This window comes from Thermobia domestica, chromosome 15, assembly GCF_964235325.1.
Source record: "Thermobia domestica chromosome 15, izTheDome1.hap1.1, whole genome shotgun sequence".
In the NCBI taxonomy this organism is placed as follows: Eukaryota; Metazoa; Arthropoda; class Insecta; order Zygentoma; family Lepismatidae; genus Thermobia; species Thermobia domestica.
The window spans coordinates 88,270,378-88,277,935 of NC_137468.1; the positions used below are offsets into that span (position 1 = coordinate 88,270,378).

At 33.2% G+C, this 7,558-nt stretch overlaps 1 non-coding gene across 1 annotated transcript; it reads left to right on the plus strand.

Moving 5' to 3' along the window:
* The first annotated feature begins 1,489 nt into the window (after nucleotides 1-1,489).
* Nucleotides 1,490-1,582, plus strand: TRNAY-GUA (transfer RNA tyrosine (anticodon GUA)). Its single transcript has 2 exons — nucleotides 1,490-1,526; nucleotides 1,547-1,582. It is a non-coding gene; the product is annotated as a tRNA-Tyr (tRNA).
* Nucleotides 1,583-7,558: the final 5,976 nt, after the last annotated feature.

Here is a 7,558-nt window from a genome sequence, read left to right on the forward strand (position 1 = left end):
CATGCAGTTTCAGGAGACTTTCGTGCTGGAGACCAAACTGCAAATAGTCCTGTTTTCGGCCATTCGCTTTCGTGGAATGTATATTCCTTACGTTCAAACATTCTCAGATTTCTTTTAGTGATGCGTTGGTCGACTTAAAATAATGTTGCATCGATGTTCTCAATTCACGTTGTGTTTCAGTATAACTTCCTCGTGCCTCAATATAAGCAGATGTTGATCGTTATAATTTGGTATAAAGTTCAAAAAATCAAGATGCCCACGACGGGGCAGTACAACCGTGCCCCTATTTTGAATACACTATTGAACATATCTAACACTTTATTCGCAAGATTGTAGAGATACACATGCGTTTTTGGAGGATTACGTAATAGAGAACAAGCTAGATTTCTTCCAAATATTTTGTGTTTCTCTTTCATGTAAATGAGATCACTTCCTGGGGAATGTTCTCAGTGTTTTTTTAAAGTTTCCAAAATCAACTGCAAGAACCTTGCCCCGATGTCCTCACTTTCCCTGTTGCCTTTTGAAAATAGCTCTTTCGTTTCTCAATACAAGCGAATGTTGATTGCGATAAAGATATAATGTAAAGTGTCCTGTGGTAAAAATGGGTAGTACAATCGTATCACCGCTTGTTATACGCTTCTGAACATGCTATTTCAATATCCGGATATTAATATGTCACTTTCGTTAAAATAAATATCATAAAGAGATATGCTGAATTTATGCCAAAATACAGTATCCAACAACTTCCCGAAATTTAGCTAGGTAAAACAATTCCTCTCATTTAGATCCACCTGAAATTTCTGGCCTTCAGTTCATAGAAGAAAACAAAAGAGAAGGTGACTCTTTCAAACAAAATTCAAATCATTCAAAACTCACCTTTATTCGAAAATAGAAAAGAAATCTACACAGGTTTCTTAACATTTTATTGAATACCTAACAACCGTTTTTATCATTGTCGTTAACAAGTATTACTATATAATACATAATCATTCGTGAAACATGTTAAATATATCAGATTGAGATCCGAAAATTATGCTGTTTAGGCACAGGAAAACTATTAAAGCAAATGGAAAGATACTGAAAGAATTTTCTGGAATGAGAAAGTGGGAGGAAAGGAGAAAATTACTGACACGATATTGTCTGTTTGAAACATACATAGTTGAGAATTGAATCAAGGACTCCACGCGCCAAGTAAAACACACGTTCTATTTTGATGTATTTTCCTGAACGAAAGTATGCTCATTTATTATTTTCATAATTTTTGGACAAATTTTGAAATATAACAAACACATTGATGTTTTTATTACGAACTCATTCTTAAAAATGTCTGAACTTTTTACTTTAATTTCTATTGCGTGCGAAGAAATTAAATGTTTTAATGACACTAACTGTGTAATGGCTACGAATGGGAAAGAAGAAACAAGATCTATAACGAGCAAAAGAAAACTTTCCTCTATTTCTGGTTACATGAATGGCCATTAAATAAATTCCTCTGGTAGCTCAGTTGGTAGAGCGGTGGACTGTAGATGAATCGTAATAATTAGTTAACCATAGGTCGCTGGTTCAAATCCGGTTCGGGGGAGTACTTTTGTTGCAGGAGTAAAAGTGTTAATTTCATTCTCTCGCAATCAAGCTTTCCATGTAGTTTGGAAAGCTATTTATAACTTTTCTGCCTATCACAGCCACCAGTTGAACAAAGCAAGAAAAATGTATGCGTGTATGATTTTCAAATAACCTGACATGAAAATAAAGCTGGCACACAAATAACAACTTTCTTAATAATTTATATATCAAATTAGGAAGAATAAATTGTGTAACACGAATCATATATTTCACTAGATAAAGCAATATGTCTGAATATCCCGGTGTTACTATTCATTATATAATCTAATTTTAAATAATGTGACTTGCCTTTGGCCAGCTTGGGGCTTCGCCCCCAGACCCCCGTATTTGCTCGGCCTACGGCCTAGCATGTCATGTGTTCGTGCATTTATTCTTAATGTTTCCTTAAATTGGCCCAACATCCTCAGATCTCATATTTATCATCCTTTGCTCCTTAATACTCTGCTTAATAACTCACAGTTTATTTTTTTATAGCAACCTTTGTTTTGTCAACCACAATTTATCGACTTATTATATAATGAATGATGATGTTGGATTCTCATTTTCAGTTTTTTTTTCTTATTTATAATTTTAGAAAAAGAATTCTGGGATTTTTGTTCGGCCATAACTCTTGCATATTTGTAAGACAAAGGTCGATTCTTTTTCTTCTAACTTTGTAGTATTTCCACACCACCCCTGTGATATCCTGCTACACGCATACTCCTTTGAATGAAAGCTTTTGCTTCGTCATGTCTTTCGTATACTTAAAAAACTGAACGTAAGTGGTATTTGTGTCTGGGAAGGTTCGTATCATAGTGTGAAAATGAAGTTCAATATGATTTGTATTTGAACAGGCACCAAGCATTTTCCATAAAGAAGCTTAAAAAGATTTCTTTTTGCGTAGACTCTTATGTTACTATCAAGTATAAGTGAAAAGGAATTTTTGCAGCAGACATGTATCATACTCCGAAATGAAAGTCCAATGGTGTTGTTCCCTGGGTAATTCCATAGCTATCACTCACTAAAAGGAACTATCGTAGAAGTTGTGGGTATACAACATTCTTTACAAAAGCGGTTCCTTCAATTATTCTTTCAGACTGAACCAGTAACACAACTGAATCCCTTGATCGGACACGTCCAAGTGCGACGTACAGTTGGCCGTGAGCGAATACGTCACTGCGCAAGTCAGCTCCAACAAAACAAGAGATCAACAAGAATACAACATATAAAGCAACTGTAACAAACACGTTCCGTAATACCCGTTTCAAAAATCCCCTAAAAACTAAAAATATCCACTTTTGGCAATTTTCCTTTGACATGCCAAATTTAATCATTGTAATCCTAAAGAAATTGCCCAAGAATTTTGAGATATAAAAGGAGTTCCTATAAATAAACCCCACCAAAGTTGGAATTTTTTATTTCTTTTAATTTATAAAGGTAAGCAAGAAAGTTCTGTCGCTTTTCTGGAGGTCTGTGTTCAATTGGACCTCCCACCGTGAGTTGAATGCGAATGAGGATAAGACGAAGGTCAGCTGTTGTTCTGTGTATGTGCAGCATACTACCTGGTTATGGTAGTTCAGTTACATTGTGAACTTGCGTAAAAACAGAGTGAATGAGACCTCCACAGAGCGTCATAAGAGTGTGTATGTAATACGAGTTCAAAGTGGGGACAAAGACAGCTGCAGCGGAGCGGAATTCTACCGACTTTCTTTTTTTTTCCTATCTCATCTATCTGAAAGATAAGATTTTGTATCCCAAGAAAACGCCCATTTAAATAGCATAAGAATTTCTTCATCCCCTTTTGACCCCTGAAAAATTAAAAAAAAAATCACTTTTGGCAATTTTTTCACGGTTAGTTCTCAAACGCTACAATCATGCCAAATTTCATCATTCTAATCATACCGGAAGTGCCTAAACATTTTAGGGTGTAGAAGACGTCCCACATAAATAACATGCGAAAGATATTTTCAGTTCTCCATAAAACCAATCTACGGTTGCAAATTTTCATTTCTGATGATTCACTTAGGTAAAGCTAACGAAAACGTAGAAGCATACCGAATTTCAAGCTTTTATTCCAATTCAAAGTACCTAAAACATGAGATTATACGTCAAAAAAAGGTCCATTTAAATAACATGGAGAAATTCTTCATTCCCTCTTTAGAACCCCTAAATATTAAAAATATTCACTTTTGGCAATTTTCCTGTGGGTTTGTCCCGAAAAGCTATAATCATATCAAATTTAATCATTGTAGCCCTGCAGGAAGTGCTCAATAATTTGAGGGTGTAAAAGGTATCCCATATAAATAACACGGGAAAGATTTTTTAGTTCCCTATAAAACCACTCTAAAGTTGGAATTTTTTACTTTTTGCAATTTTTCTGTCGGATAGTCCTGGAAGGCTACAACCATGCCAAATTTCATCATTCTAATCTTGCCGGAAGTGCCTAAACATTTTGGGGTATAGACGACGTCCCATATAAATAACATTGGAAAGATTTTTCAGTTCCCCATGAAACCACTTTACGGTTAGAAATTTTCATTTATGATGATTCACTTAGGTAAAGCTAACAGAAACGTACAAGCATACCGAATTTGAAGTTTTTATTCTAATTCTAAGTACCTAAAACATGAGATTAAAAGTCCAGAAAAAGTCTCATTTAAATAACATGGGGAAATTCTTCATCCCCTCTTTAGACCCCCTAAAAATTAAAAATATTCACTTTTGGCAATTTTCCTGTGGGTTTGTTCCGAAAAGCTATAATCATGTCAAATTTAATCATTGTAGCCTTGCAGGAAGTGCTCAATAATTTGAGGTTGTAAAAGGTCTCCCACATAAATAATATGGGAAAGAATTTTCAGTTCCCTATAAAACCACTCTAACGTCAGAAATTTTTCCCTGTACTGATTTACTTAGGTAGTGCTAACGAAAATGTGTAAGCATACCGAATTTCAAGTTTCTATTTCAATTGTAAGTACCTAAAACATGAGATTATAAGTCCAAAAGAAGGTCCATTTAAATAACATGGGGAAATTTTTCATCCCCTCTTTAGACCCCCTAAAAATTAAAAATATCCACTTTTGAATATTTTCCTGTGGGTAAGTTCCGGAAAGCTACAACCATGCTAAATTAAATAATTGTAGCCCTACAGGAAGTGCTCAATAATTTATGTCAGCTCATGTAGTTTTATATATAGTTAGGATATGAGAAATTAGATACTGATCAACAATGACAATGTTTTTCAGAATATTATTCTCCATGAAACCAAATACATGCTTACCATGTCTGTGAACTACCTTTTACTTACTGCATAAAATTTATTATGGCAACAAAAAATTGATGAACAATTAGCTTAGCTAAAAATACAAAACCCAAGTTTCCCTTTCCCTTACAGTCTACTTTTACGTTAATAAACTAAAAGAACAATCAATTTTCCTACGTTCTCACACACGTTCATCAAATGAGGATTCAAAATGAGAACTCAAATACGTGAGTACAATTCATAGAACAATGTGGATTTAACTAGCGAAAGATTAAACGTATATCTGGCGCTATTTCTTCAAAAATTAAAGTGAAATCCCTCTTGAAATTTCATTTCCGGAACCATTTAAATAAAGCTGAATGATAAATTGTCTGTTATTCGTTCCACAAATCCACGTCAGTACTGCATTTGAAATAAATGCTTGAATATAGCACTTGGATAACTTCGGATATTTATTACGTTAATTTCTTTCAAATGTATATTCTATGAGTATAACATTCAAAATTTACGAGAAAATAGCATATCTTATAAACCATTAACGTTAGGTGGTTAACATTTGTTATGTAAAACTTCTCACTACACCTGAGATTACGCTTATCCAAACATTCTCGAAAATATTTCCTCCAATCGGGATAACGCGAAATTCCATAGTATGTTTATTTGGTGTTTAGTTATTTCGCTGTCATTTAGCGCTTCTTTCCGTACTGTGGTTACATGGCTTGGGAATAACTTCTCATTACGTGGAATGTGAGAAGATCATTTCCCACAAAATATAAATATTTCTCTTCTTTAATACTTCTGCGATCTATGACCTTTATTCTCTCACTAATATGGCAACTTTAATACAAACGTCAAATAAAGACATAGAAGACAGTAAGTTTTCAAATACGAAAAACGTTATACACATGCAGTTTCAGGAGACTTATCGTGCTGGAGACCAAACTGCAAATAGTCCTGTTTTCGGCCATTCGCTTTCATGGAATGTATATTCCTTACGTTCAAACATTCTCAGACTTCTTTTAGTGATGCGTTGGTCGACTTGAAATAATGTTGCATCGATGTTCTCAATTCACGTTGTGTTTCAGTATAACTTCCTCGTGCCTCAATATAAGCAGACGTTGATCGTTATAATTTGGTATAAAGTTCAAAGAATCAAGATGCCCACGACGGGGCAGTACCAAATTTCACAGAAGTAAATCCCCACGCTGAGCGGGTTTGCATATCCAGGCTCCTAACTATGAAAATATTTACGATCACTCCAACCCCAATCATTTCACAGATTCAACCTGTTGTATACAAGTTATTAGGACATAAAATTGAATGTAATTTATACGAAAAACCCTTTTATGCATTGCAAGATCTGTAACGTCCAAATATTCACCACAAACTTATAGTTGTATCGACATAAACAAAACAAAAAAGTGTGGAGCAGGAAACCACTTTACAACACAAAAGTCAAAAGAGGTCACTGAAGACATACGAACTGGTCGAGCGGTTTGGGTGACTAGTCTGTCAATCAGAAGTTTATGTGTTCAAACCCTGTAGAAAATATTCGTTTTGTTTTTTTTTTCTTAAAAGTGTGTTCCTATTTTCATCAGAGGACTGAGAACATTTCTTTGAATAAATCTTTGGAAATTACTTTTCTCTCAAATTCGATTAGAAGCGAACATTATATGAATTGCTAATCTAAAATCCACAGCTGAGAACAAAATATTAAGTATGTTCAATATGTCATTATTATCATTTGATTTGTAATTAAAAAGTAATTATAAGCATTGACGATTTCAGAAGATTCTCCCCGGTAATGGTCAAGATATGAATGAGAAAAAACTGATAAAACATTATTAGTCTACTTTGAGCATGATCGAAAATAACTTATGGCCACGAAGGGGAAATTTATGTCGACAGGGTCTCAAATTCTCCGACGGGTCATGACCTGAAATTATCATTGTTTGAAAGGTTTCCTTAACAAATAGAATATTATATTTATTTCTCCTTCTACGTTTTGAAATGGAAAAATCATAATTTTAAATAGAATTATAATACGATAAGCATAAAGATTTATACAACTAATGAAGTAAATATCCTTGTGTAAGTTATCGATTTCTATTCGGATTAAAACTCGAATATTCGTTTGCATCACACTTTAAAGTAAATCCTCTCTATATATAGTTCCTACTGGAAAGCATGTTTAACTCCAATTACTTAATCAATATTTTTAATAATATATTTTTATTGTAATACTCTTACTATTCAATGTTGTATGCACTTAATTTCCCAAAGCAAAACCTCACAAATGTATAATTGACTAGTAAATATTATCAAATAAATTATCATTTAGTTTACGTAAACATTGCATCGCCTGATTTGAAACTTCGTATTTTAAATAATAATAATAATAATAATAATAATAATAATAATAATAATAATAATAATAATAATAATAATAATAATAATAGTAATAATAATAATAATAATAATAATAATAATAATAATAATAATAATAATAATAATAATAATAGTAGTAGTAGTAGTAGTAGTAATAAAATCATAGCCATATCTTTATCAGAATTTCAGGCTTAGTCAATAAATGAATTCAACATAGTCTCTATTCGAAGCTCTATTTAATCGAATCAGATAGAAATACGAAGAGGAACTTCGAGAACAGATAAAAGAAAAATGGTCCTTTGGTGGGTT